Source organism: Chelonia mydas, chromosome 4 (assembly GCF_015237465.2).
Source record: "Chelonia mydas isolate rCheMyd1 chromosome 4, rCheMyd1.pri.v2, whole genome shotgun sequence".
In the NCBI taxonomy this organism is placed as follows: Eukaryota; Metazoa; Chordata; order Testudines; family Cheloniidae; genus Chelonia; species Chelonia mydas.
This window is the reverse complement of record NC_057852.1, coordinates 114,661,650-114,673,745: the sequence shown is the minus strand read 5'-3', so window position 1 is coordinate 114,673,745 and position 12,096 is coordinate 114,661,650. Positions and strand designations below refer to the sequence as shown.

Genomic DNA, 12,096 nt, shown 5'->3' with positions numbered 1-12,096 from the left:
CCTGTGGTAAGCTCTTTAGCATGCGTATAGGAATTCTGATTGTTTTAGTAAGTTTTCTCTGTAACGCTTTTACTTTAAGAATAGGAGGGCTTGTGTAACCCACACACCTTCTGGATGTGGTGTTCTGTCCCATCTAGTGGCACGGAAACCACTTAGAGAAATAAAATGAGTCTGCTCTACAGCCTTAGCTATGAATCAGTTGGCTTTTAGCTCAGGTGGTAGAGGCTCATGCACTGAGCTCCAGAGGTCCCAGGTTCAATTCTGCCCGCTGACAACTGGGGTCTGTGGGCATTACACTTTCTTAGAAGGAGCTGTGTGGTAACTTATAACTATGGGCAATACATTGGTCGTAGCCTTTGGAGAGAAAGCAAAGTGCAGACACTGTTCTGTTTAGGCAGCCTGGCTTGTTGGGGATATCACAATATAAATCCAGGGAGCTGTGCAGCCTTAAAACCTTGGTCAGGAGGGAGTGACATGGGTCTCTGTGCAGGACAGGTCATGGCTGGGAGCTGGAAACCTTTAAGTGGATGCCCGTGGTGGACCATGAAGGGGGAAAAACAATTTCAGGGCAACTGCACCTGTACAAAAATTCATACACACTGTCACAAGCCTTGCCTGGACACACTAAACACTTTTGGCTTCTTATCATTCATAATAGACCATCAGCAATCAAACAAAATACTCGGCCATCCACCTTAACGTATGGCCATCGAATCGTCATTCCCTCACACAACTCCCCAGCTCTCCTACTCAAGGACAACTTAGCTTTCTCCCTTCTTGCTGTGAGAGAAGGGTTGTGCAACATTTCTAGAAAGTTGACAAACAGGCTATGGCACAGCAAGGGAAGGAGCAAAACTGAGGGGTTTCCACAGGAAGGGTCCTATCAGCACCTCTCCTTCAAACCTCCTAAAACGTTTAGTTTGCCCCAAGCAGTGTTTGAGTTGCTACCATTATACAGATTTTGGAACAACCCAGAGTTCAGGGTCTCAGTGTGCTAGACACTGTGCAGATACACAGTAAGAGACAGTCCCCATCCCAGAAAGCTTACAGTCTGGATAGATAAGACCAACAAAGGGTGAAAGATATCCCAGAACCTGAACCCCAGTCCCATAAATCCCATGACTGTACCTGAACCATAGGACTCTTCTTCCACCTCAAAGAAATCGTAAAGCAATTAGGCCCAGATTTGTAAAGATATTTAGGCACTTCTGCACTCACCATTTCAAAGCCTAAATTATTTAGGAGCTTAAATCTCATGATCAGAAAGGGATTTAGGCTCTTAAGACAGACTGTCAATGGGATCTTAAGTGCCTAAATCCCTTTCTAAAAATGAGATTTAGGTGCCTAAATAATTAAATGTTGCAACTCTGAGCGCTCCACTGCCTAAATACCTTTACAGATCTGAGCATTAGTGATAGTAGTCTGCTCGTTGTCAATTATCTTCTGTATCTTTACTCCCAAAGTGAATGTTTGTCTTGATAAAAGATTTAGGAGGCAGAGGTGGGGGGGAAAAAACAACTCACCACTTTCTTTTTCGCTGGCTGTTTTTCTTTAATCTCACCATTGCTTTTCTCTTTATTCTCCATTCTGTTGTCTTCTTGTTAATCTGTTAATAGTGGGGGGGGGAAGATTTATTATAATTACTGTACATTTATATAGTGTGGCACCTTTCATCTGAAACCACTTTAAAAAAAAAAAAAACACATACACACACCATAGTGCCTGATCCAGCAAGCACATGAGAAAACCTTACTTCAAAAAGGTATGTTGATAAATTGGGGAGGGTCTGGAGAAGAGCCATGAGAATGATTAAAGGGTTGGAAAATATGCCTTATAGTAGATTCAAGAAGCTCAGTCTGTTTCACTTAAAGAGAATTTTAAGGAGTGACTTGATCACATTCCACCTACGTACATGGAGAACAAATATTTCATAATGGACTCTTCAGTCTAGCAGACAAAGATATAATGAGATCCAATGTATGGAAGGTTAAGTTAGACAAATTCAGATGGGAAATAAGGCATAATTTTTTTAAACAGTAAGGGTAATTAATTACTGGAACAATTTGCCAAAGGTAATGGTAGATTCTCCTTCAGTAGAATATTTTTAATCAAGTTTACATTTTTTTTTCCAAAAGGTATGCTCTAGTTCAAAGACTAATTAATTTAAAGGAAGTTCAGTGGTGTCTGTTATACAGAAGGTCAGACTAGATGATCACAATGGTCCCTTTGTTACTCAGGGTTCTCTCAACCCTAAGTTCAGGGTAACTATGCTCTTTGTGAGACAGTGTTAGGAACAAATCAAAGGGGGACAAAGCACATCCATCTGATTAAAGATTGGCATAAACCTAAAGTGCTTTCATCCAAACTTACTATTTTATTAGGTCTCAAGCACACACAGAGACACAAAAGGTTAGAGCGCCCCAACCACTAGTTACCCATGGTCTGGAGGGGTCTTGAGTGTTCAGACAACAAGGTTCAAGTGGTCAGCTATCCACCTGTCACTGGGGATTCCAAGAGATGTCGAGAAGGTCAAATTCAAATTATTCAGACCTATCTACCCCTTTTATGTTAGTAACTGCTATAATTACATTAACATGTCAATCAAAGAAAAAACATTAAGCAAGCACTTTTAAAACCATTAGTCCTGTAGCTGCACTTCCACACAACAGTCCAAAGATATAGCTAGACTTCCTGTTTTTTTTTTTTGTTTGTTTTTAAAAGACAGACTTCAGCAGTTTCACAGAAAGCTTTGACAAGGAAGGCAGCAGGGTCATGGTCACTTCTGGTGAACATCCCCTTCCCCTCCTGGCCTGCCTAGTTATGCTCAGGCTGCTACAAAAGCCTACTAGCATAGCTGCTTTTGGCAATAAGTATGGCAATTGGTATACCAGTTACTGGCGGTGGCCTGGGCATTTTGCTGCGCTGCCAACGTCTCCCCTGACACTTTCTAGCCTTGGAATCTACTCCTGGGAGTAGTCCTATTGACTTGAGTTACTCATCTCAGTCCAGTTCAGGAAAACATCCCTACTAAAGACAGCACTGGATTGACTGAAGTCACTGGGGCTTAAGCATACGTTTAAAGTTAAGCACACATGCTTAAGTGGTGTGCTAAATAGGATGAACTTAAGCACATGCTTAAGTACTTACCTGAATCAGGGTCTTTTTTCCTTTAAAATTGTAAGGGCAGGGACTGTGTTTTACTATATGTTCGCACAGCACCTAGTGCAACGGGTTTCAGGCCTAGTTGGGACCTCTAGGCACTACTATTAACAAATAAAGAGCAGCAGCAGGAGGTGGTTCAGGCCCTAATGAAAAAGTTGTGGACAAGGATCATTTCATCAACTTCTAGAGTAGAAAGCAGCGGCTGTTCAGCAATGCACAGCAAAACACACTGCAGGATTTTCAGACAGAATACCCATTGAAACCACAGGAGGAATTTAGGTAGCTAGATGAAATTACAATATTAGTGTTGGGTTGTAGCCAGGACACTAGGCTTAGTACCCCACAGCTAATCACTCATCTTTGCTGACCAGCTCATCAAGACGACACTACCTCCAACAGCAGTGTCTTATAATACCATGCTGGGGTATTAGATCAAAACTGACACAGGGAAGAACAGTAAGTAAGTAATGCTCTAAGTTTTTTGTTAATTCTTGTTCTGAGATACCCAAATCATTGTGTGTTTTAACGTTACACATTTTAGCTCCTGTTTATTTGCAGGCTAACAATTACTAGTGGGAGTTTCAGAGAAAGGAGGGATGATCTGGTGGTTAGGGATGTTCCAGGGACTCAGAAGACCCAGGTTCAATTCCTTGGTCTCCTACAGACTTCCTGTATGATCTCGAGTAAGGCCTTGTCTACACTAACAAGGTAAGTTGATCTAAGTTATGATAGTTACGTAAGTTACTTAACTGAGGTCAGTGTAGCTTAGATCAACTTACAGTGGTGTCTACACCGCGCTATGTCGGGGGGGGACACTATCCCATAGATTTATCACGTCTACACCAGACCGCTAAATCGACACCGCTGCATTGATTGCAGCACCACCAATTTAGCCCGTAGTGAAGAAAAAGCCCTGAGTCTCTCAGGCTCTCTCTTCCTCAGCTCCCCATCTGTAACATGGGGATAATAGCAGTTCCCATCTGACATTTGTGTTTTCTTGCAGCACCCCTAACAGATTGGGAGGTGCACAGATACTACAGTAATGGGACCATGTAAGTGCCCATGATACTTACGGTTTCCAACCCCAGTACTGTAAACATTTAAACTGATGCAAATGTGCAGAATATAACTCTGTTGGATTCTGGATTTCTTACTAAATTTAGCCCATGTTTATTGAAGTTTGGCTCAGGATTGGCCTCAGCTGGGGCTTAAGTAAACAATTTATGGTTTGAAATGAAAGCCACATGATAGGGCTTCTGTTTTACTATGGCATTTACAGTATAAGAAGAAGTAAGCCTTGTGATAAACTTAGATCCTCATGACTGTGCTTCAGGCAAATTTAATTACAGCTGAAATTTCAACTCAACATCAGCAAGCAAGTAAATGTATTCCTGAATATGCAAAAGTGCTATGATGACGATAAATCATAGGCCAAAATAAAGTGTTGCCAAGATGGATTCCCACGCAGTTTACATGACCAGAATATTCCAAGGTAGAAATTTTGTACTTATGCCACAAGCACTTTCTTTCTTGTTAGCTGTTTATTCAAAAAAACAAACAAAAAGACACACAGTGGGCTGAACCCTTCTTGGACTTCTGCAGGGCCTGAGCACCCACAGTTAGAATGGAAGTCAATATGAGGGTCTCAGTAACTCTGAAAATGAAGCCCCTGGCATTCTATGAAGCAAGATGCTGCAAGTCTCCTGAGTTCCCTGGATTCATACATGACAGCACTCAACATCTCATGTGACCTGGTTGACTTGAATGGGGAGGGGGATGGAATGTTAATCATGTGAGTAAAGCCAGCAGGAACAGGGTCCCTACATCTAGCCTTTTGTTAAACCTAAATGAAAGGTTTTTAATTTTTTTTTTATGTGAAGGAGGTCAAAGGCTGAGATTTGTACTGTTTGTTGTTAACCATTTCATTCATCATTTGTACATATAAATTTTTAATCTCTCCTGGAGGCTCAGGTGGATTACACTAGGGAAAACATTTATTTTAAGAGAGGACTCTTTATTTTATTCCAATTGACATAATGATTGTATAATTATGATGTAATTTTTGTGCTTTGTCACAGCAGTGGAAGATTATCCTTCCCCCAGAATATTCAGTCATTGTGATGAGATCTGAAATCTAAGAAAAGGGAAAAGCTCCTTTTTTTTTTTTTATTAATCTGATGGCCAGAATTTTACTCTGTATTATGATAGTAGTATTAATGAGGTAATTTTAAGACAGCTACTTAGCTCATGTTTATTTGTAGGCTATACCTACTAGCATATAAAGATAATCTTGTTGCGTATGAGGTTGAGTTAGATCATGAAAAAACAGATTTGAACATGCATATATAGCTCAATTTTAGTTTGCTGTTGCTGCTGGTGGTAGGGGCCATAGTATACCATATTTGAACCACTGCTGAGTAATCAAGCAAAGGTTTGAGAGCCCCAAGAGTCTGGTGAATTTGAAGCAACAATGGCATATCCATGATTTCTTTTTCTTCTGGTAAGAATTTCAGTCAGTCAGGGGAGAAACAATTAAAAATGACCAGTCACGTCACCAACAGCAAATACTCGAATCGTACAGTTCCTGAAATACACATAGTTTTAAAATTCATGTAAATCAAGCAAGTAAATTGCCTAGGGCGTCCCCACAAAGACACTTTACAAGTTAAGGATCATTTATGGCAGGGGTGGGCAAACTCTGGCCTGGGAGCCGCATCTGGCCCACCAGACATTTTAATCCGACCCTCAAGCTCCCGACGAGGAGCCGGGTCCAGGGCTTGCCCCGCTCCCTGAGGCTCCTGGAAGCAGCAGCATGTCCCCCCTCCAGGTCCTATGTGTAGGGGCAGCCAGGGGGTTCCGCACGCTGCCCCCGCATCTCCCACTAGCCGGGAACCAAGGCCAATGGGAGCTGCAGGTGCGGTGCCTGCAGACGGCAGCGTGCAGAGCCGCCTGGCCGTGCCTCCACAAAGGAGCCAGAAGGGGGACATGCTGCTGCTTCTGGGAGCTGCTTGAGGTAAGTGCCACCCAGAGCCTGCCCCCCAGACCCCCTCCTGCTCCCCAACCCCCTGCCCCAGCCCTGATCCCCCTCCAGCCATCTGAACCCCTTGGTCCCAGCCTGGAGCCCCCTCCCACACCCTGAACTCCTCATTTGTGGCCCCACCCCAGAGCCTGAACCCCCAGCTGGAGCCCACACCCCAACCCCCAATTTTGTGAGCATTCATGGCCTGCCATACAATTTCCATACCCAGATGTGGCCCTTGGGCCAAAAAGTTGACCTACCCCTGATTTATGGCATAATGGCCACAACTTTTTTTTTAAACAAACACGTGAATGTAAGCAAATTAAGGAGGGACATGAACATAGGCTTGCAGCAAAATGTGGTTGTAGCTAATCAGTCTAAGCATGAACCACCCCTTTGTCCTGATTGACAGACCCCAAAATCAAAATGGCTACCTGGCTAGAGATACCATCAGGCCCATCCAGCCCTAGACATGTGGCTTTCACCAAGCCATACTTCACTCCTACCAAAGAGAGTTAGAGCCACTGCTGGAACAGACACCAGGAAGTCTCAGCCTCTGAGCCTTTCAGTCCCAGCTACACATGGATCCCAGCTGTGGGAAATACATACCCCTCCCTACTTGCCATGCCTGTGCAAACAGCTGAATAAATTTACCCTGCTGCTGCTGCTGCTGCAAAGGCTACATCTACCCCCAAAGTTGTGACATGATGTTGAGGAAGATCCTCAACCTGAACGTAATTCTGGCTTCGCTTGAACAGTAAAGGAAACAACAGTTAGCATCACAACAACAAAGAGCAATTATACACCAATATAATTTTCCAAGGAAGAGAACCAACTGCTTGGCCTAATCCCTGGCTGCCAGTGCACAGGCAGGTGTAAAGGAAAAAACTTTCTGCAGTAGCATAAGAGTCTGAATGACCCTTTGTTCCCTCCCTGAGCCCAGCCTAAGTGTGTGCACAAGGATGCAGCTTCCTCCCTCCCTTGTGACCAATAAAGAGAGCTCTTCAGAGCTAGATGATGTGATTGGTCTGGAGGGCGTCTCTACAAGGAAAGCCCCAGAAAACCCAGTCCAGCCACAGCTCCACCACCATGTGGGTCTGTGTCGAGGGCAGCAGAGGTTAAGGGGAGAATGAGTGAGCTGAAATAGTTATGAGTACCAAAAACATTAGCAGGCTCACAAATGGTTCACAAACCAAAACAGAAAAACCACATTTTTGTCTGACAAGCATTATTTGACTAACTCTCCTCTAAAAGCACTTTTCCACTTCCTCTGCATTTAGAAGTACAAGAATGTTACACACTCACCAGGAAAAAGCATTTTGCCATCACCTCTGTGCTGGCTTTTAGCCCGATCTTGGCTTGCTTTTAGTTTTTATTTTAAAAAAGTTAAGTTATTGGGCTTTAAATGTTTGATATGCAGCTTTGTAACTTGAATATGGACAATCCGTAAAAATGCAGGGTTGCTGTAGCCATGTCGGTCCCAGGATATTAGAAAGACAAGGTGGGTGAGGTAATATTTTTTATTGGACCAACTTTTGTTGGTGAGAGAGACAAGCTTTCCAGCCACGCCGAGCTTTTCTTCAGGTGTGGAAAATGAACTCTGAGCGTCACAGCAAAGCGCAAGGTGGAACCAATTGCTGTTTATGCTAAACTTCTGCATAGATGTTACTGCACACTTTAATTTATTGGGGGTGGGGGGTAGGCTTAGAGGAAGGTTGCACTTTCTGAAGCATCTGCTACTAGACATTGGCAGATAGGATAGTGAACATATTGATCCTGTATAGTGATTCCTATGTTCCCATCATAGACCTTGGGGCCTCTCTCTCTCTGTCTGAAAATAAAATGTAATAGCTTTGATTCTTTTAATGGAAAAATAATTACCCAAAGAAACTGTTGAAAAAGAATGTGAATTATGGAACTTCTTCAAAATACATTTGTGATACAGCAAAAAGGTCTTAATGAGTACATCTATTTATGCAAGAGGCTGCTAAGTCATCTCTTACTGAGGCATCCACATGCTGCATTTATAAACACCACGTGACCCTGCACCCCATATTCTTCATAGTGATATTATTATGATATGATTATGGGAGAATTATGATGCATTTTGTACAAGGTGGGGCGTGTAAGGTGTCATTGGAAAAGTTACTTGCTGAATATGATTATCCTATTCATATGCATGTATCACTTTTGTATCTGAAGTTATCAATAGTGACTGTGTATCTGTATTTCACATGTAGTCACGTGGGGAAATGAACAACAACAGATCTCACTCCCCACCTTATACAGCTTTAGCATATGGCGGGAACGGGAAGTCTTTGTTCCAGAAACAGTTCCCAGCCTGTCTGTGGAAAAATACAGGCCCCCAAAATGGAGTCCAGAGACATGTGGTCTGGTCACATGTCCTTGCAGAGTCATAGCAGCCACTACTTACAGGCTGGCCGAAACGTCCACAGGAAGGCTCACCAGGTGGGGGATAAGTTTCTCCTAAGGCCTATTTTCCCATTACCCTGAGTGGGTCCTTAACAACCAGCTATTTAGACTGGAAGCATCTTGCCTAGTGGGTTAAAGGCCTTTTGACACTCTTTGGTCCACTGAACGGCATTTGGCTGTTTCTTTTTGGTTAGGTCTGTCAGTGGGGCGGCAATTTGGCTGTATTGCGGTACAAGTCTCCTGTAACATCCGGCCAAGCCTAAGAAGGATTGGACCTGTTTCTTTGACTTTGGGACATGCCACCTTTGGATAGCATTCACTTTCTCCTGTAGGGGGTTGATAGTTCCTTGACCCACCTGGTGTCCAATGTAAGTCACTCTGTTTAGGCCTATTTGACACTTCTTAGCCTTAACAGTTAGTCCTGCCTCCCTTATGCACTCGAAGACTTTTTGTAGATGTTCCAGATGTTCTGCCCAGGAATCCGAAAATATGGCCACATCGTCAAGGTAGGCGACTGCATATTCTCCCAGTCCTGCTAGGAGACCATCTACAAGGCTTTGAAAGGTGGCAGGTACATTCTGCAGCCTGAAAGGGAGTATATTAAATTCATACAGCCTGACGTGTGGTGAAGGCGGACCTTTCCTTGGCAGATGCATCTAGCGGTACCTACCAGTACCCCTTGGTTAAGTCCAAGGTAGAGATGAACTGGGCCCGTCCCAGTTTCTCTAATAGTTCATCTGTGCGTGGCATTGGATAGTTGTCTGGGCGAGTTACAGCATTTAGCTTATGGTAGTCCACACAAAAACGTATCTCCCCATTTGGTTTGGGAACTAGAACCACTGGAGATGCCCATGCACTGCCAGAGGGGCGGATTACCCCCATCTGTAGCATATCCTGGATCTCCCGTTCTGTAGCAGTTTTAGCTTGAGGAGACACCCAGTAAGGTTGGGCTTTAATTGGGTGAGCATTACCTGTGTCAGTGGAGTGGTATGCCCCTTTAGTCAGTCCTTGGGTGGTTGAGAACGTCGGCGCGTAGCTAGTGCACAGCTCCTTGATCTGCTGTCCCTGCATACGCCCAAGGGTCATGAAATAGTTCACCTCTTCCACGCCACCAGCACTTTTCCCTTCGTAGTAGACACCTTCAGGCCACTCAGCGTCATCTCCTCCCTGGGATGTAAACTGACAAACCTTTAATTCTCCGGAATAAAAGGGCTTTAGAGAATTAATATGGTACACCTTAGGCTTTCGGTTGGAGGTGGGGAATGCTATGAGATAATTAACAGCTCCCAGGCACTCTTGGACCGTGAATGGCCCTTCCCACGATGCTTCCATTTTATGGGCCTGGAGCACCTTTAAGACCATGACCTGGTCCCCTACTTTGAAGGAACGCTCTCTGGCATGTTTATCATACCAGGCTTTTTGCTCTTTTTGAGCATCCTTCATCTGGTTTAGATAAGCCACATTACTTAGTCCAGACTCTCTCTTAAGGGTTCGAAATTTTACTCTCTGCGTTTCAGATGTAATTTGAAATTGCTTTAAAACCAAATCCTTGAACTTATTATAGTCAAAAGCCTCATCAATAGGCATCTTATTGAATATGTCCAGAGCTCTTCCAGTCAATTTTGCGACCAATGTGGTCACCTTGTGAGCTTCAGGAATTTTATGGAGAGTGCACAGTCTCTCAAAGATGAGAAAATATTCAGCAATATCACTGGATTCATCATACTGTGGACGTAGTCGCTCCCATTGGTGGATTGTTGGGGAAGGATGGTTAGGGTTATCCAGTAGATTCCGCTCAGCCTTTTCCTTCTCCATCTCCTCAGCATGCTTCCTCTCCTTTTTTCCTTCTCCATCTCCTCAGCATGCTTCCTCTCCTTTTTTCCTTCTTCTCCATTTCTTTTTCCTGTGCCTCCATAGCTCTCCTGTGGGCAGCCTCTTGGTTTTTTTTCTACCTCCATAGCTCTCCTGTGGGCAGCCTCTTTGGCTGTTTCTGCCTTGGGCTCTGTCATGTTTGCCTCTCTGGTTTTAACTAACTTTACACCCGAGAGTTAGAAATAAAAACAAACAAACAAAAACTTGGCTTGTCAAAAAAATAGGTTGTGCTGTAACCTGATAGCTATGTTCTCTGATAGTATTCTCAGCCTACAGAAAAATCCTTTGTCTCCAGGCAAATAGACAGAAAAACCCTCTAGTTGCTCTTAGCTAAAAAAAAAACAAAAGAACTTCTTCAGATCTGTGAAGAATTTGTGAATTTCCCTGCAGGAGGTTAACTTCCCTGCCTTTAGGTAGAGAAACTCCAGCTCACAAAAGCAAGCTCCCTTTTGTCTCTGCTCTGGCCGCCAGGCAGAGACAAAAAAACTCTATCTGCTTTCAGCTTAAAACCTGTTTCCAAGCAGCCGAAAGGGAAAAAAAAAATATCCTTTTAAAATCTGTGCTTCTGGTTCAAAATGATCCAACTGTGCTTCTGGTTCAGAATGATCCCCCCAAAAAAATCTCAAATTGATTTCAAATAAATCCCACCGCTCTGCCATCATGTCAAGGTTCCTTCTCCACTCTGAACTCTATGGTACAGATATGGGGACCTGCATGAAAGACCCCCTAAGCTTATTCTTACCAGCTTAGGTTAAACACTGCCACCATCAAAGTGTTACACAAAGAACAGGGAAAGTGCCCACTTGGAAACATCTTCCCCCCAAGCACTATACCCCCTTTCCTGGGAAAGGCTTGATAAAAATCCGCACCTATTTGCATAGGTGAACAGAGACCCAAATCCTTGGATCTTAAGAACAATGAAAAGCAATCAGGTTCTTAAAAGAAGAATTATAATTAAAGAAAAAGTAAAAGAATCACCTCTGTAAAATCAGGATGGTAAATACCTTACAGGGTAATCGATTCAAAACATAGAGATTCCCTCTAGGCAAAACCTTAAGTTACAAAAAGATACAAAAACAGGAATATATGTTCCATTCAGCACAACTTATTTTATCAGCTATTTAAACAAAACAGAATCTAACGCATATCTAACTAGATTGCTTACTGACTTTTTACAGGAGTTCTGACCTGCGTTCCTGCTCTGTTCCCGGCAAAAGCATCACACAGACAGACAAGACCTTTGTTTCTCGTCCCCGTCAGCTTTGAAAGTATTTTGTCTCCTCATTGGTCATTTTGGTCAGGTGCCAGCGAGGTTATCTTAGCTTCTCAACCCTTTACAGGTGAAAGGGCTTTTCCTCTGGCCAGGAGGGATTTAAAGGTGTTTACCCTTCCCTTTATATTTATGACAGCCTCCCAAGCAGAATGCAAACAAGAAAACCAAAAAGGACAACTTATTTAAGAAATACATAGTTAAAGGTTACTTAATTGCTGATCCAGCGCCACTGAAATTAGTGCAGGTTTTGCCATTAACATGAATGGAGCAGGGTCTGTCTCTTGCTCCACAGACCGCTCAGGAAATTTCTGACTATAAGTCGGATAGTTGGAAAGTT

General features: G+C 43.3%; 1 long non-coding RNA gene across 2 annotated transcripts; it reads right to left on the bottom strand.

The window, feature by feature from the left end:
* Window positions 1-225: 225 nt before the first annotated feature.
* Window positions 226-11,846, bottom strand: LOC122465392. Of its 2 annotated transcripts, none has more exons than XR_006290200.1 (3): window positions 11,656-11,846; window positions 1,524-1,606; window positions 226-578 (listed from the first exon to the last, which is right to left on the bottom strand). It is a non-coding gene; the product is annotated as an uncharacterized LOC122465392 (long non-coding RNA). The 2 variants fall into 2 exon arrangements; XR_006290199.1 differs by having other exon boundaries at window positions 11,675-11,846.
* Between the last annotated feature and the right edge of the window lie 250 nt (window positions 11,847-12,096).